A 19,058-nucleotide genomic window follows, 5' to 3' on the forward strand; every position below is an offset into this window, starting at 1 on the left:
TTTATTTATGCTTTAGGAAGACGTGAACTTTCATCAGCTGGGATGAAAAGCGTTTTGTGCTGCAGACTCAAACTAAACGTTGAAATGCAAACCGTTTAGGATCTGTTCTGACTGACTTTAAAAAGATAAAAAAATGATGTTGAAGTCTGATATTTTTCAGGCTTCATCACTGAGACTCTCTCCATGCACAGATTTTGTGTGTGCGTGTGCGTGTGTGTGTGTCTCTCAGCCTGCAGCAGGCGGTGGTCAGCGTGGGGTTAAACGTGGCGTGCTGTGTCAGCCATGTTGACATGAAGAAGATCTGCCGAGCGTCTTGCTGCAGGACGAACACGCTGTGATGCAGGTCATCTCATCAAACAGGAACACTTCATCTAATCACTCTGCACGGAGCCTCCAGTCATGTGACCAGACTGTGAGGGTCATGTGATCTGGGTGACCAATAAATAAACTCATCTGGACGATGGACAGTTCAGAGATCACATCTTTAATTTTCTGTCTACAAACATTTATCCCTGATCGAGCGTGATTAGAGAATAAACCCTCTCTGTCGTGTTTTAAAGATTATTTTGGTCGTTCTCAGCAGCACAAATGTTTTTCCATGTTCAAAGAGATTATTGTCAATCACCAGCTGATGCTTTCATGATGCTCCACAAATATGAAAAAGAGACTGAGCTGAACTCGTCCTCGGCTGCAAAGAACAACTAACAAGAGTCTTTAAAAACTGAGGAAGGGAACCTGTACGCTGATTCCTCATCCCTCACTTTTCTCCTTGTTTAAGTGTAATGTCCTGTACAGGTGGTTGTTCCCGGGTCCACTTGATTCGAACACGACTGTGCTCAAACAAGGAATTGGTCTGCGACGTAATCCTAAACGTCCCAACGCAGCACGGGCTGTTTCATCCAATGAGCTGCAGCATAGACGTGGATGTATAGAAGCGGGTCGTTGTCGGCGTCTGAGAAATAACGAGAAGGTTCCAGCTGCAGCCGCGACAAACAATGCTCCGTACAAACCATTACAAAATACGCCCCATCGATCCCCCCTGATCCAATCCGATCTAACCCAAACCATTTGATGGGCGTGGTCTGCAGGGACGTGGTCTGTAGGGGGCGTGGTCTGCAGGAGGCATGGTTTTAAACTGTACACGCAGCTGCAGTTGGATATAATTGGAAATAACATCCACAGTTAGCAGGATGAATTCTTCTTTCTGCTTCTTCGGGGATTCAAACCCTCCACCTGCCATATCAGACTGTGAACATACTTAAGTTCTTTCGGGCATGGAAAGATGGTACTGATGTGAATGCAGACCAGGAAGAGGGCGGAGGGCAGCAATCACACTCGAAAACCCCCCTCAAACAAAGTCCACAAAGTTGCTTCATATGGACAGCAGAAAAACGAACACATCTTCTTCTCTTCCTTTTTCTTCGGTAGCTGTGAGTCTGCAGTGAAGCTAGCAGTAGCTTCGCCTGTAGAGATTTGGGTTTGTCCCGATGTGGACCAAATCTGAAAGTTGGTGTGGTGCCAGTTCACTTCCTAAGCACCGACATCTCTACATTAGTGCATCTCCATCAGATCCTGTTTGTGCATGTATGTATTACAGTTTAGTCTGTGTGTAGCATGTTCACCATTAGCATGTACAATGGCATATTCTTCTTCTTCAAATGTCTTTGCTAGAAGCAGAAAAAAAATGGTGGGACCAGAAATCCAGGCTAACATGTTGTTGGGAATTTTCAGGAGCGAATACCTGACCAACTGCTATGTTGGGTTTTATGAAGTAAAATTTGATTGTCAAAATAAATTAATAATTAAGTTTATTTAATTATTAATCTAAATCAATAATTGTTATTAAACTGCGTTTAATAAACCTCGGGGCACCACCCTGTAAACAGGGAACAACCAAAATATTACCAATATCAGTCTCAAATTATTTAATTAAATACCAATATCATTAATAATTAATAATCTGTATTTAATTGAAGGTGTGAAATCCGAACACAAAGCCCTTTCACCCAGCCTAAGTCACAAAGCAAATTCACAGTGATCACAAACAACGACTTTGTAAAATATAATAGAATTTATTTAACAAAGCAACATCAAGTTAATCAATGAAACTCAATCAAACAAACAACCATCATAAGCCAAACTACAAGTAACAAACAAAACAAACAAGCGTGGCACATGTGTGTGTGTGTGTGTGTGTGTGTGAGAGAGAGAGCGAGAAAAGGGGGGGGGACAGACAGACAGAGACAGACGAAATGGTAGCGACCACACGTGGTCACGTGATGGCGGACACAGAACGTGATCTACGTTTCTGCAGCGTCTGGAAAGCCACAGGTCTCTATGTGTGTGCGTCTACCGAAAGGTGTGTGTGTAAAGGCGAGAGAGCGAGAGAAAACAACGCACCTCAACAGCTCAATCTCGGACTGGAGCTCACCACAACTCAGAGCATAGCTTACTTCGCTAACAGAAACCAGCGGCCGGGTTTGTATCAGACGGCGTTCACACTAGTCTTTCTGATAGTGAGTCTATTACTCGGTTATGACGCGGGAGTTCACAGATAAACACACGGGACACAGCGGCACAAATAAGGAGAACAAAAGAGATTTTACTCTGGTAAAATCTAAGACACAGTGGTCAAACAAAGAGAACAAAGGAGATTTTACTCTGGTAAAATCTAAGACACAGTGGTCAAACACCAAGCAAATATTATCACCGTTTCACAATAATAACTCAGTTATTAAACACACTCTCTATATCTAACTGCCCAGACCTAGCTAAGCCTCACTTGGAACCGCTTTGTCCACGGTTGATGAGAAGAAAAGAGGTCCTGGAGCAGCCTTTCTGCAGTTGTTTGGTGATGGCGGCGCGTCCCAGAGGGTGAGCAGGGCCGTCGTGTCCTCCGTCGAGCGAGGTGATCTCCGTGGGTGTCCTTTCTTTAAAGGACGGAACGAGACGTAATCCTTACAGTCTCTCTCTCAATACCGTTTTAATACGGGAGAAAATAAAACGCTCTTCTTCTGAGATGCGTTCAAGTGGAGGATCTAAGCTCGGAATTTCAGACGTCGGTGTGCTTCAAGGCCTTTGGATTAGCTGCACGCCCAAACCTTTAAACAAAGGGCAGCGTGTTGAAACAGGAACAGAGTTGGGTATCCTCGGACGTCGGCAGACAACGTTTGAAAGAGGCAGAACAATGAAGCATGGCTGGCTTTATACCTCCCAGACTTCACACCTATGTGTTAGGTGTGGCAAGGCATTCTGGGAGTACCTGCAAGGCATGCTGGGATAAAGAGTCTTTTGTTGTAGTTCTCCAAACGACACAGCCTGAACTTTGTCATTTTGGCTGGACCCCAACATCCCCCCTGGCCTGAAGAGCGGGATGCAGGTCAGGGGGGATGTTGGGGTCCAGCCAAAATGACAAAGTTCAGGCTGTGTCGTTTGGAGAACTACAACAAAAGACTCTTTATCCCAGCATGCCTTGCAGGTACTCCCAGAATGCCTTGCCACACCTAACACATAGGTGTGAAGTCTGGGAGGTATAAAGCCAGCCATGCTTCATTGTTCTGCCTCTTTCAAACGTTGTCTGCCGACGTCCGAGGATACCCAACTCTGTTCCTGTTTCAACACGCTGCCCTTTGTTTAAAGGTTTGGGCGTGCAGCTAATCCAAAGGCCTTGAAGCACACCGACGTCTGAAATTCCGAGCTTAGATCCTCCACTTGAACGCATCTCAGAAGAAGAGCGTTTTATTTTCTCCCGTATTAAAACGGTATTGAGAGAGAGACTGTAAGGATTACGTCTCGTTCCGTCCTTTAAAGAAAGGACACCCACGGAGATCACCTCGCTCGACGGAGGACACGACGGCCCTGCTCACCCTCTGGGACGCGCCGCCATCACCAAACAACTGCAGAAAGGCTGCTCCAGGACCTCTTTTCTTCTCATCAACCGTGGACAAAGCGGTTCCAAGTGAGGCTTAGCTAGGTCTGGGCAGTTAGATATAGAGAGTGTGTTTAATAACTGAGTTATTATTGTGAAACGGTGATAATATTTGCTTGGTGTTTGACCACTGTGTCTTAGATTTTACCAGAGTAAAATCTCCTTTGTTCTCTTTGTTTGACCACTGTGTCTTAGATTTTACCAGAGTAAAATCTCTTTTGTTCTCCTTATTTGTGCCGCTGTGTCCCGTGTGTTTATCTGTGAACTCCCGCGTCATAACCGAGTAATAGACTCACTATCAGAAAGACTAGTGTGAACGCCGTCTGATACAAACCCGGCCGCTGGTTTCTGTTAGCGAAGTAAGCTATGCTCTGAGTTGTGGTGAGCTCCAGTCCGAGATTGAGCTGTTGAGGTGCGTTGTTTTCTCTCGCTCTCTCGCCTTTACACACACACCTTTCGGTAGACGCACACACATAGAGACCTGTGGCTTTCCAGACGCTGCAGAAACGTAGATCACGTTCTGTGTCCGCCATCACGTGACCACGTGTGGTCGCTACCATTTCGTCTGTCTCTGTCTGTCTGTCCCCCCCCCTTTTCTCGCTCTCTCTCTCACACACACACACACACACACACACATGTGCCACGCTTGTTTGTTTTGTTTGTTACTTGTAGTTTGGCTTATGATGGTTGTTTGTTTGATTGAGTTTCATTGATTAACTTGATGTTGCTTTGTTAAATAAATTCTATTATATTTTACAAAGTCGTTGTTTGTGATCACTGTGAATTTGCTTTGTGACTTAGGCTGGGTGAAAGGGCTTTGTGTTCGGATTTCACACCTTCAATTAAATACAGATTATTAATTATTAATGATATTGGTATTTAATTAAATAATTTGAGACTGATATTGGTAATATTTTGGTTGTTCCCTGTTTACAGGGTGGTGCCCCGAGGTTTATTAAACGCAGTTTAATAACAATTATTGATTTAGATTAATAATTAAATAAACTTAATTATTAATTTATTTTGACAATCAAATTTTACTTCATAAAACCCAACATAGCAGTTGGTCAGGTATTCGCTCCTGAAAATTCCCAACATAATGATGCATCCCGTGTGAGGCCCTTAATAAACCAGCTTTGTTACATTGTTTGTTCACAGTGATCCAAACTTTTTAATCCTGAAGTGATTCTTCTAAGGAAATTCTCTTTTCTTTGGGAGATTACTTTTTGTTGTTTTTAAAGCAAAGCAAACATCAAGTTGTGTGTTAGTTGTGCTGCTGCGTGTTGACGAGTGAGTAGTTTAATAATTTTTGTGTGCTTATTGTTGTTGGAGACAACAAGTTAGCCATTTGCTCAGTCAGGAGTGTAACTTTAAAATTGTTACAGAGCCAGCTGCCTGAGAGGTGTGTCTTCCCCCAATCCTCAAAAGGACTTGAGGTGTGAATGTTCGCACCTAGCTGCCAGGACAGACTGCACTGATCCGGTTTAGAACCGTAGGTCAGAATTGCCTCCTGCTGACTTTTTATCTTGCAGCTTCACAAACAGTAATCCACTAAGGTATTCTGTTTTACCACATCAACATTAACATCAACATGGGTACCAAAACTTCTTGTGAGTCAGGAGCTAAGACTCCTTTTGGATCAGACCACCACACATCACCAAAAGAAACTGTTGCTGGTCTGACGCAGCTCTCCTTAGAGGGGATTGCCAACCTGATCAGCTATTTCATTAGCATTTGTAAGGACACCTTGAGAAAGGTAGGTGACCAGGCCAACCCCCGAGCCAAGATCACCCCCAACAAAGACAGAATGTCTGCGAAAGACATTCAGCAGTCAGGGACCAAGGCCCCCTGTGGATCACACAATCCACCCCCTCAGGTTGGAGTTGCAGGTTTAAACCACGTCCCTTTAAAGGTCAACAGTCTGAACTCCTCCACCCTCAGCACAGGCGAAGATAAATTAAATGAGTCGGTTGAGTATATGACTCATCGAACAGGGAAACCACAGTACACATCTTCAAATGTTCGCGGCCAACTTCTCCTCCCTTTTCAGCGCAAATCATATTTGCAGCAAAAGAGACACCAGGCACAGCTCGCCCAGGTGCAAGAAGATAACCAGATCCTAAAGGACGGCTTCAAAAGGATGCAGGACCGACTTAAGACCTTGCAAGTCGAATGCAAGGCCCTGCAGGAGGAGAATAAAATACTGCAAGAAAGCTGCAGGTTAGCCAGACGAATGAAAGAAAGTGTCATGGTACCCGGAATTCAGGAGGAGCAGGTACGCACCGCAGCCCCCACGCCAGCTGAGGAAGCCCTACACAAGGGATGGGATACTGAACCAGATCCCTGGAGGAAGGAGACAGACATGGTGGACGACCAGAGGACTTATGAGTCTTCAGACGACTCGGGCAACTCCCACCAGGCTGTAACTCATGGTCTATGGACCAGACAGAGTGTCAGTGCTTCAATGGAGACACTCCAGCCAGAGGTCCAATCCCTGCAGGAAGAGAACAAATCTCTTCGTCAGCACCTACGAACTGCCAAGCAGAAGGTGTTAGACGCCTTTGAATTAATTAAGGGAGCACAGGTAAGCATAGAGCAAGCCACGTCGTCAGGATATGACTCTGATCGTGCACCAAGCCCCTTAGAAGATCAAACGCCCCTGCTGAAAAAGCTCAGTAGAAAACCGAGCAGCCAGGATAGTCTAATGACTGAACAAAGTCTTGTTCCCCCTGTTAATCCTGAACAGAAAGACTTTGACTGTAGAGCCCCTCCCTTTGAGAAAACGCTCCGGTACACTGACAGTTGTCACACTTTTTCACACCTTGACAGGTTTGAATCACCCCATGGGAAGGGGGGTGACTTCTCAGCCCCCACAGGCAGAGAGTACATCAGGCCCTCTGCTGCCACCTGCAGGTTCCCACCACAGGATACACAGCTGGGCAGTTATGGCACGTCGGATGGCTCCTATGGAAAGGGGGGTGACTTCTCAGCCCCCACAGGCAGAGAGTACATCAGGCCCTCTGCTGCCACCTGCAGGTTCCCACCACAGGATACACAGCTGGGCAGTTATGGCACGTCGGATGGCTCCTATGGAAAGGGGGGTGACTTCTCAGCCCCCACAGGCAGAGAGTACATCAGGCCCTCTGCTGCCACCTGCAGGTTCCCACCACAGGATACACAGCTGAGCAGTTATGACACGTCTGATGACTCGGATGGCTCCTATTCACCCAGATATCCAATAATGCGCACAAAGCTCATTGATTCTCTGGTGGATGATGCGACCCGCTTTGATCCAGATAATACAGACTTTAAAATAGTCGATTATCTTAGAGAGATCAACCTGCTCCTCCGTGAAATCCCTGATGCATCCACCTGTGAAAAACTCAGGCTGATCTGGAAGACAACTTCCAGCAGTGTTCATGACTTCATCAGTACCCTCCGGCCCAGGATTAGAGAAAAGTACTCTGCACTCTGCAATGTTTTGTGCGAGGAATACTCCACCTTCGTTTACCCTGCAGAGAAACTTGTTGGTGCTTTCAAAGTCCTCCACCAGGAACATGAAGCCCCCAGAAAGTACTACCAGCGCCTAAGGTCAGCATACTTTCAGGGACATAGGGCTCCAGGTATGGACGAGGATGGAACTCTCAAGTCCATCTTCGTGTACAACCTGCATAGCAGTGTGCGGCCAACTGTTGAGCTGCACTACCGAACTCATCAGCCGAGTATGCAAGAGGTCAAGGAGTTAGCACAGGCAGTGTGGGAGACACGCATACGCCCTGAGCCTGAAAGTCACAGAGGTGGCGTAGCACTTGAAGGCAACAAATTGCCTCGTGCTATGAAGAAGTCCAAGAGACCACGTCACCGGCAGAGAAGACGACAGAGCCAGGGGGGTGAAGGGTTGAGCCAGCCATAGGGTAGGTTCCAGCCTGAGGAGTCAATCACTGACAGACCTGAACGGAACTCTCGGGATGGCCGAAGCCTAAGACAGAAGGGTAGGTATAACCAGAGTTCCCAAGAGGAACTCTCGGGATGGCTGAAGCCTAAGTCAGAAGGGTAGGTATAACCAGAGTTCCCAAGAGCTTCATAAGGAAGCAGGTCTCGGCAGTGAAATGACTAGCACAATTCCGAGGGGGGTGATAGCTGGGGTAAGACAGTGTCAGGCCTCCAGCCCTTACAAAGAACCAGGTTCTGACTCCACTTTGGGGAGGGGGGAGTAGCTCCCATTTCAAAATCCAGTAACTCTACTCACGCTTTTGTTGTTGTTGTTTTGTTTTGTTTTGTTTTGTGGCCTCACACCCATAGTGAGACTCTACATGTACATGTACATTACGCACTGACATAGCACAAACACACACAGGCTTTCTCCTGCCCAGTCAAGGAGTTAGCCCACACATCTACACATGAAACCCTTCTTTTTCTCTCTTCCTCTTGTTTGTTTCATGTGTTTTGTCCAAGAATGCACCTTGAGCAGCAATGCTTCGCTAATGTCTGATTATGTTTTGATGTTTAGCGCTAGACATAGTTAGACAGTCTGCCCAGACTTTGCCTCAATGTCTGCCCAGACCAAATGCCTCTTGAATTTATGGACTGTTTGCCAAATTAACTTTTGTACAAGTATCTCCAAAGCACGTGGACTGGTGGCCCATAGTGCCCTGAAGACCATGACCTGCATCCCGCTCTTCAGGCCAGGGGGGATGTTGGGTCCAGCCAGGATGGCAAAGTTCAGGCTGTGTATGTTTGGAGAACTACAACAAAAGACTCTTGATCCCAGCATGCCTTGCAGGTACTCCCAGAATGCTTTGCCACACCTAACACAGAGGTGTGAAGTCTGGGAGGTATAAAGCCGGCCATGTCTCATTGTTCTGCCTCTTTCAAACGTTGTCTGCCGACGTCCGAGGATACCCAACTCTGTTCCTGTTTCAACACGCTGCCCTTTGTTTAAAGGTTTGGGCGTGCAGCTAATCCAAAGGCCTTGAAGCACACCGACGTCCGAAATTCCGAGCTTAGATCCTCCACTTGAACGCATCTCAGAAGAAGAGCGTTTTATTTTCTCCCGTATTAAAACGGTATTGAGAGAGACTGTAAGGATTACGTCTCGTTCCGTCCTTTAAAGAAAGGACACCCACGGAGATCACCTCGCTCGACGGAGGACACGACGGCCCTGCTCACCCTCTGGGACGCGCCGCCATCACCAAACAACTGCAGAAAGGCTGCTCCAGGACCTCTTTTCTTCTCATCAACCGTGGACAAAGCGGTTCCAAGTGAGGCTTAGCTAGGTCTGGGCAGTTAGATATAGAGAGTGTGTTTAATAACTGAGTTATTATTGTGAAACGGTGATAATATTTGCTTGGTGTTTGACCACTGTGTCTTAGATTTTACCAGAGTAAAATCTCCTTTGTTCTCTTTGTTTGACCACTGTGTCTTAGATTTTACCAGAGTAAAATCTCTTTTGTTCTCTTTGTTTGACCACTGTGTCTTAGATTTTACCAGAGTAAAATCTCTTTTGTTCTCCTTATTTGTGCCGCTGTGTCCCGTGTGTTTATCTGTGAACTCCCGCGTCATAACCGAGTAATAGACTCACTATCAGAAAGACTAGTGTGAACGCCGTCTGATACAAACCCGGCCGCTGGTTTCTGTTAGCGAAGTAAGCTATGCTCTGAGTTGTGGTGAGCTCCAGTCCGAGATTGAGCTGTTGAGGTGCGTTGTTTTCTCTCGCTCTCTCGCCTTTACACACACCTTTCGGTAGACGCACACACATAGAGACCTGTGGCTTTCCAGACGCTGCAGAAACGTAGATCACGTTCTGTGTCCGCCATCACGTGACCACGTGTGGTCGCTACCATTTCGTCTGTCTCTGTCTGTCTGTCCCCCCCCCTTTTCTCTCTCTCTCTCTCACACACACACACACACACACACACACATGTGCCACGCTTGTTTGTTTTGTTTGTTACTTGTAGTTTGGCTTATGATGGTTGTTTGTTTGATTGAGTTTCATTGATTAACTTGATGTTGCTTTGTTAAATAAATTCTATTATATTTTACAAAGTCGTTGTTTGTGATCACTGTGAATTTGCTTTGTGACTTAGGCTGGGTGAAAGGGCTTTGTGTTCGGATTTCACACCTTCAATTAAATACAGATTATTAATTATTAATGATATTGGTATTTAATTAAATAATTTGAGACTGATATTGGTAATATTTTGGTTGTTCCCTGTTTACAGGGTGGTGCCCCGAGGTTTATTAAACGCAGTTTAATAACAATTATTGATTTAGATTAATAATTAAATAAACTTAATTATTAATTTATTTTGACAATCAAATTTTACTTCATAAAACCCAACATAGCAGTTGGTCAGGTATTCGCTCCTGAAAATTCCCAACAATGTTAAATAAGAGTTCATATCTGCACAGCGAACAGGAAAATGTGAATTTTTGTGTTTCCAACTCTGATAGCGATAGCGGCTTAAAATAATGCATCACGCAGTTTAAAGGACGACAGGAGAAGAAACGAGGCTCTGCATCGTTTACAGCACGGCTGAAGATTGTTTAGCCAAAAAGATTAATCTGTTGGATTAGACGAGACCCCCTGCGTTGCATCAACCTCCCTGTTCGGGTAAATTTCTATTATCATGGACCCATAAGTGCATATTATCCCTGACTTAATCCCCTTTAAACGTTATTTTACTGCAGTTTAGAGGAAATCCCTCTCCTCACTGCAGGATATCTTCCCTGAAAGCACCCGGACAAAAGAAGAAACATGTTCTCTAAGCACACTATGTAGTGAATGGAAGTGATTGGGATTTTTTAAAAATCATTTTGTCCCTTTTAAGCACTTCTTTACATCTCTCCTGTTATAATCTATAAAGGCCTTCGTCTGTAATCTTCCTCTCTTGTCTTTGAAGTTGACTTCATTGAACTCGGTGAACCGACGTGTTTGAGGAGCTCGGAGCTGCACGAAGCATCAGTCATTGTCTGGACCTCTGAGCGATTCAGCTCCACTGATTTCAGGCAGAGAGCTTTGATCTCTGAGGCGGAGACGGATCAGCGAAGGAGACACGACACGTCCGCATCCATCAACGTCTCAGCAGCCCGCAGAGAGAGAGAGCGGGAAGTTTACCGAGCCGATTCAGGATCAGATCCCGAACGTTCTGACGCTTAATGAAGTTAACCAGGAGGTTTGAATAACCTGGATGTGTTTTATGCTCTAAAGCAGGCGGACACAGCTCGACCGCCTCTGATGAAGCTGATTAAGTTATTCATCGTCTTGCCAGTGTTTGTCGTCTAATATGTGTTTTTTTTTTAAACATGTTTAGACGTTACAGTTGTTTTCAGAGTTGCATTAATTTTTTTCAGGGGAGTTTGCGTCATTCCTGCAGCTATAACAGATTTTTTTTATGATAGAAAAACATCGTCAACATAGAGTCTGACACCATGATGACTGTTCTTCTAATTTAAACTATCTCAGGTGAGTAGGAAAAAAAACAGTATTCATGACCTGCATAAACTATAAACGTTGAAAATACATTCGGCTCATGCAGACATTTCAGGGAGTTTTCCAGAGTTTTGTGCAGGTGTGAAAGAAATCGTTACACTCTGCTGCAGAGCCCTGCTCTGACATGAGGACGCTGCGTGTTTTCTTTGTGAGTTTCAGTGGTGATGAAATGAATGAAGCCGAGTCTGTGTGTGGAAGGAATCCTCACACAGAGAGAGACACGAATCAGACCCAGAGAGAAACAGGTGATCTGTTCTCTTTGTCCTCCTGCAGCTCGCTCAGTCAGACCCGCCGAGAAGGATCTGACACACACCTCCTCCTCCGACACACTCCCTCTCCAGGCATCACAATCGCTCAGGATAATCGGATTATTTCTGTTTGAAGAGTGACGAGTTCAAAGAGGAAGGTGGGCGAGCGGAGAGCAGAGCTGTGAGCTGTTTGAGTTTCAGACAAACTGTAAACTGTTAAATCCACAGTGTGCATGAGAGTGTGTGAGGTCACAAGGTCAGAGAGAGGGAGGGGTCAAGACATTTCTTTCCGCTAGTTATCGTGCTAAAATGCTAACGTGGGTGCATGCAGACTTTTCTGCAGAGACAGAAGAAGCTTCCTGGAAGGAGAACAATTCCGTTTGGCTCGCGTGGCTTTTTTTATCGTTTGCAGCCGACCGACCAATCAGACGAGCGGCTGGCTGCAGAGTCACAGAAACATCCATCCAGTCGCCTCTCGACTCGGCCTCGCTTGTTGCCGGGGTTGTTTGTGCCCTGCAGGGTGGAGGTGGAAGTGGAGCAGAAAATGTTAGCGCAGAATGAACGGGGAGTAAATCTGCCACCTGAGAGCAAAAGCATCTCACAGAGACTCTTGTTGTTGTCAAGGAGACATGAGAGAAGGCGGGGCCAAAGGAGGTTCAACAGGAACCAGCAGGACCATAAAAAAAAGAAAAGGAAGAAGAAGAAGTGAGGCGTGAAGAGGGACACTTTACCGCCGATGGTCATGTGAACCGTTCAGATATTTAAAGTACAATAAAAACTCCTTTCAGCAAACTAAACATACTTCTGTCAAAGTCGCTCAGGAGAAGAAAAAAAAACTTTACTGACCTTTTTTTTTTTTCATCAATCAAAAATATTTTGTTCAATCTGACATTATTTTATTTTCAACAGAAAATGAAAACATTTAAAGGTAATGTGTGTGTCACATGTTGACTAAACTGTTACACCACAATTCAACGGAGTAATTCAAGCTTCATTTTCCACCTTCTGCTTTCATTTTCTGCTTATTATCTTCAGAATCTTTTCTCGATCGGGTCACCTCAGAGATTTGGAGACACAAATCAAGACACGCCCCCCTCAGGTGAAACAAAATTCACCTTCACGAGAGCTCAGAAAAGCTGCTTCTATCCTTCTCTTCTCTTTCATTTGACCGCTGCTCCGTCACCGCCTGATCTTAAACTGATAAAGAGGTTAAAAGTCCTCTAAGGGGCGGCGTGGGTTTGAATCCCACCGGAATTCCCGGCTTTATTCTGTCTCTGATTTTTGTCTCTGTCCACTGACGTCCTGTCTCTAAAATAAAAACAACAACAACTCAACGACACTTTCATTACCTCCAAACCACAAAAAAAAAAAAAAAGTTGATTTATTCCGACAGAGGCAGCTCTCTCTTCGTGTAACTGTTAAAAGTGTTCACGCGACCTCTGACCTCCGCTCACCTGAGGGGGTTACAGTGACCCGCGTCAGTCCGGGACCAGGAGCTTCCTGTAACCCAGCAGGAGAGGATTTCTAATTGGAGCGTCCCGCTGATTTTCATGTTCAGGACACTTCTGACAACTTGAAGGGGATTAAAGAGGTTTCAGAGGAGAAGAGAGCGGTCGCTTTATTCAAGTCAAACCGGTTCACTGAAACACTTCAAAGAGCGATAAGCTGTGAGGTGCAATCTGAGTGTACACGAGCTGCTCTGCTTTCTGTGACCTTCATGTGAGCAGAAGTAAAGACGGAGAGATTTTTATCCAACTTCATAATACTGAACAGGAGTCGCTCACTCTGCAGCCCTGCAGCTGCTAAGCTAACCAGATGTTCCCTCCCTCAGATGAATGTTTAACTATGTTTGTCTTTGACCTTGAACTCGCACGCCAGATCGATCGACGCCTGCAGCTCGATGACACCTTCTCCTCAAACATTCCTTTTTTTTCGTTCCTGTTACGTAAAAAAAGTTATTTTTGTTCTCTCAGACGAGTTTCGACCTGTGAATCAGGCCGTCATCGCTCAGAGCCCACGTCGGTCGCTGCTCGTGAACTGGAGGAGCTTCTGACAGAGCAGCCTGATCAATATGAAAAAATAAGTTTTGTCTGATGCAATGAAGAGATGTGAGTCCGTCTTTCCATGCAGAATTATACCCGTGTCTTCTCCGTTTGCACCTTCCCCCCCGTCCCCCAACTGTGCACACAGAATATATGCTCACGCTCCTGCAGACACTCACAACCCTGAAGCTTCATAAATATGAAGACCCAGGTCCCCGTCTCGTGTGCAGGGACCTGGACTCTGGAGCAGGAGGGTCAGCTGTCAGGATCACCTGCTGAGAGGCAGGTTGTGAAATCATCCTGTGTGAATGAATTTCACGACGCTCTGACCTCGTTGTCCTTCAAGCCTCTGAGGTGTGTACTTCTTCTCAGAGTGACCCTTAAACTGTTTGGGTCTGAAGACAAAAAAAACTGTGAACTACATACAATTAAAATATGAAAACAGTTGTCTACTCAGGAATATATTTAGAGTTCTTTTGGGGCTGTAGAATCTGAGGTATTTACAGGCCTGGTTGTTGTTGTTGTTGTTTCTGGACTGTGTGTTTGCTGAGGGTGACTCAAGGTCAGAGACGGCGTCCCTCAGAGGAACGTCAGCTCTCATTTGAGGGTGTGTGTGGGTGTGTGTGTGTGTGTGTGTGCGCACACACACCCCCCTGGCATGAATAAAACACGCTGAGCTCCAGCCAAACTGTCAGTCTGACACATCGCCCCCCTCCCCATCTCTGTGAGGATGAAGTCAAAACGTGCTCGGTCGTGTCGCTGCAGCACGAGGGCGAGGAGCGGCGAGAACAAGGAGGAGCAGAATTGACAGCGATGATCTGAAAGGAGGCGTGGAGACGGATGTGATTTGTGTTTATCACTCCGATGTGTGCACGTCTGATTTACGACCGTCACGGTGCTTTGTTCTTTCCCTTCTTTTACCGCGGTTTCTTTTGTACTTGTTTGTAGATAAACGATTTAAACGCTGTACACTGCAAGACCAGCTGGACCCATTTCGTCTTGCACAAAAATGAATTCCTGACCTGCATGTGTAAAGACAAACTGAGCGACTTTACCCAGGACATTTCCTGCCAGCGTCTTTAAGAAATGTCTTTGAGAAGTGGCCGTGAGCTGCCAGGGAGCAGGATGGTGTTTATCTCAAGGAGACACAATAATAATTCGTACTCTCCAGCTCCACAGAAGAACCTTCTCCACGTCCAACAGGCATGGCCTCATGCTGAGTGAATAAACAACATTTGGAAGGTTAGACATTTGAAGGGCTGCGGTTCGATAAACTTCAAGCTCTACTGGAAACACACATTTAAAAGAAGACCGCCAACAATGAAGCAAATGATAGATAGATAGCTAGATAGATAGATAGATAGATGGATGCTAGGTAGCTAGCTAGATGCTAGATAGATAGATAGATAGATAGATAGATAGATAGATAGATAGATAGATAGATAGATAGATAGATAGATAGATAGATAGATGCTAGGTAGCTAGCTAGCTAGATAGACGCTAGCTAGGTAGCTAGGTAGCAAGGTAGCTAGATAGATAGATAGATAGATAGATAGATAGATAGATAGATAGATATTGTCGCCCAATTCCAATTGTTTGACACTACAACTAAAGATGTGTTTGTGCAAACATATAATATCAGCGTGCTTTAAATTCTTCTTCTCTCGTGTATTTTATATGAAGGGTGAATCTTCCTGATCGTCCAGGCTGCGAGCGGCTGCACAGAGTCAGAGTTGCACTCACCTGGAGGAATGTGTGACACACACCTGTGTAATCTGTGGTTGCTTTGTAAACTTGAAGACGAGCAGATGGCAGCACGTGGCGATGACATAGATTACCCATGAGTCTGTGCTGCGTGGCGCCTGTTTGTCTCACAATGACCTGCTTGGATTTCTTTACCTACCGCAGGCGGAAAATTCCCTTCAAATAGTGTGTGAGGAGGGAATTATACCGACTTTAAATTCACACTGTGGAAGAAAAAAGCACGGCATTATCACCCAATTATTCTTATTTCTTGCTTCTGAAGAAAATATACCTTCACACCTTTGATTTCCTTTTCTTACTTTTTTTTGAGAATGACTCAACTTTGAAACGTGTTTTTTTTCAATCATGCATTCTTCATGTTTCTGATGTCAACACTGTTTGTCAGCAGGCAACTTGCTTGGGCTCCCAGGTCAGTAACCCCCCCCCCCCCCAAACACACACACACACACGCACGCACACACACACACACACACACACACATTAGTACTGCTGTACGTTGTGTGTTTGTGTTCTGGGATGATATTCAGGAGGACATTCTCCTCAGTCCTGAGTAAAGTTGTCAAAACTTTTCAGCTTCATGTCTGTGACTGAAGCTGCTGTAACTGGTCAGCTTCCTATATAGCATTAACACAGTACATCTCTCTCTCTCTCTCTCTGTTTTTAAAAGAAACAAGCATCCTGGACTAATCTGTTGAGCAGCAACATGTCAGCATGTCGTGTCTTTATTTAACCTCCTGTGAGATCTGTTGAGCAGCAGCTCTGCAGTTAAACGGCGGGGTCGATCCTGTTGTCAGCAGGCAGATGGAGGAATGTGCAGCAGCAGATCCAGACACGTCGACTTCAGCACACAACACACACACACACACACACAGTGCTGTAGGTGTGGTAGAACTTTGTTTGATTGACGTGTTTTTAGGTTTAATTCAAACTCCTAAACTCTGAATAACTGCAGCAGCATGTCAGTCTGTTTGTGAATCTCGCCTGTTACTGTGCAGAAATAAATCTTATCTTTGTCTAATTTCCCGTAAAGACAAAATCTCATGACACTTAATATGAGCCACAGTCTCCTGACCAGTCCAGATCATTCTGCTTCTTCAGTTTCTTTCTTTTTCAAATGTTTTTTTCTGGACTTGCAGCAGGGACAGTTTGATGAACTCTCGTGATTCCCCGCCAGCTGAGACATCCTCTTTTACCTTCTGTTTTTACTGACACTTGAGGGGAACAAATCAGGTTTCTTAGGGGGGACCAGACCACCTCTGGCCACCCCTTTGGACAGGCCCCTGCTTGTCAGATGAATTTGGATTATATTAATTGTAATGAAATAATATTGACAAACATAGTTTCAGTCATTTTTTCAAATTAATTTAGATATTTTAGTGGAAAAAGAAATGAACATATTTTGTCTTTAAGGGCCAGATTCAGTTGTGTAAATGTTGAAACTCCCTCTGTATCAAATTTCCAATAAACCTCCTCTTACTGAACATTATGTCCGTGTTTGTTTCTCTTTTCTGACGACACACTGTAATTACACAGACAGAGAGCTGCTGTCTTCAAACATGTACAAACCTGGTTCAAACTTGAGCTAAATATACAGCCGAGGGAGGTCGGTGTGTGTGTGTGTGTGTGTGTGTGTGTGTGTGTGTGCGTGTGTGTGTGTGTGTGTGTGTGTGTGTGTGTGTGATGACAAACTGAAGAGGGAGACACGCTGCCCCAGCGTTTCCAGAGAAAACAGACATCCAGTAAACAAATAAAGAGGATACATTCAGATGTGCACGTGCAGAGCTGTGCAGAGAGGGACACATAGACCTCTAGTGGTGGAGGAGGGAACTACAGCTCCTCGAATTTACCACAGCACCACCAAAAACAACATTTTCTTGACTTTAGCTTAATAAAAGATAAAATAAATACATGTCTAAGAGAGCACATATTAATATTTTATTGGTATGCGGGCTAAAGATGAATTTCTTTTAATTTTCATGCTTCTTTTGTTTCATCTCAGCTGCTTTTGAACGTTTGTGATGAGAAAACAAAGGCAGCAGCGCCATCTAGTGGCAGGTTTGAGTTAGAGTTCAGTGAAACTCCCAAAGTCTGTGTTAAAAAAAGGTGAATATTCTGTTATAATATTATCAGCTGGATGCAGCACATGTGTAAAAAGTGCACATGGAGTATTAAGGCAGTAAAATGACAAATATCTTCTTACTGGATGCATCGATCCATCGAGTGTGGATATTTTTAATATTTGTCAAAGCTGGGAAAAAAAGAGTCCTTAATCTTTTTAACAGAAATGGGAAGACTGTCTCCACTTTACTAAAATGTTTTAAATGAATTTGTGCAACTTAGACAGTTTGACAATTCAGTCAAACTCAGAGAAACTTCTGTATTTGGCACCAAATCCTGAAACTTACGTCACTAGCATCTTTTTGTTTGTTTGTTTGTTTAGCTTGTTGGTGTTGTGTCGTTGGTGTTGTTCCAGCAGATGGCAGGATTTGTTTTGCTCTGATTTGTTTCTCCTCCATCAGTGGACACAAAGTCAGACATTAATCAAGTTTTAGTGAGTAAAAAACATTGTTGAAAAAAATCGATCTTTTACCAGTTGATAATTTATTCATCTTGTGCACTTTAGCTAAGAAGAACAATGACGTTTAAAATTACAAACACTGACAGATAGAACAAGATAAAGCCACTGTCCTCATCTTTACAAACATAAGTTAGTATAATTAGACTGTGTTCATAATGAAGAAGACTGAAGACAGACAATGAGACACGTTTTTCAACATCCTGCGGGGACTGATAAATCCTATTCTTGATATATTCTTAAAGCGGACTTTGTGACAGTCTCAACGTGGTTTTTAAAATGAAGGATTTCATCTCCACACAACAATAGTCTGATAATAAAAGACAATAACATTAAGAGTTATTTACTCAGAATATCTGCAACATAGCATGTTGTGATTTAAAAAAACAGCACGGTTATCTGAATCGTGGACAGACAGAGGAAGACTGAACTAAACGTAAATGAGAATTATCAGCACGTGACGTTTCGGGCCCCTCGCCCTTCATCAGACAGGAAACGTCATGCTGATCGTTCCTAATAAAAGTCAACTGTGAAAAAAAAGAGCACCGACCTGAAAAACAATCATTAAGAGATATTTTCAGTCTGTAGCATCAGAATAGTTTGTTGTGATTTAATAAACAAGAATCTCAGATTTAAAGATGAAATTTAAAGTGATATTTAAAAAAACAACAATCGTGAGTCACTTCCTGCGTTTAAATCTTTAACACATCATGTGATTAAAACCAAGTTCAATTAGTATCTTCAAAACAACATGATGATTAAAAACAAGAACATTTGAGTTATCGTCTCAGAATGAAAAAGTTAGATTTGATAAATGCTTAAAAACATTTTAGGTGAGGGTTTAGTAAGGTTTGGGTCCAGCACACACTTGTTCAGCTTTGAATTATTCATGGAAGAAGACAATAATGAAGCACATTAAATGACTGATAGTATCAAAAAGCACCAGAGCTTATAAAAACATCGACATGTATTTCATAAAACAAGAATGAATCCAGCAAACGCAGCAGGA

General features: G+C 44.2%; 1 protein-coding gene across 1 annotated transcript in view; it reads right to left on the reverse strand.

The window, feature by feature from the left end:
- Window positions 1-19,058, reverse strand: part of ifngr2 (interferon gamma receptor 2) — a 251,499-nt gene that overhangs the window by 40,976 nt on the left and 191,465 nt on the right. The window lies entirely within an intron of this gene.

This window comes from Symphodus melops (assembly GCF_947650265.1).
Source record: "Symphodus melops genome assembly, chromosome: 12".
Taxonomy (NCBI): Eukaryota; Metazoa; Chordata; class Actinopteri; order Labriformes; family Labridae; genus Symphodus; species Symphodus melops.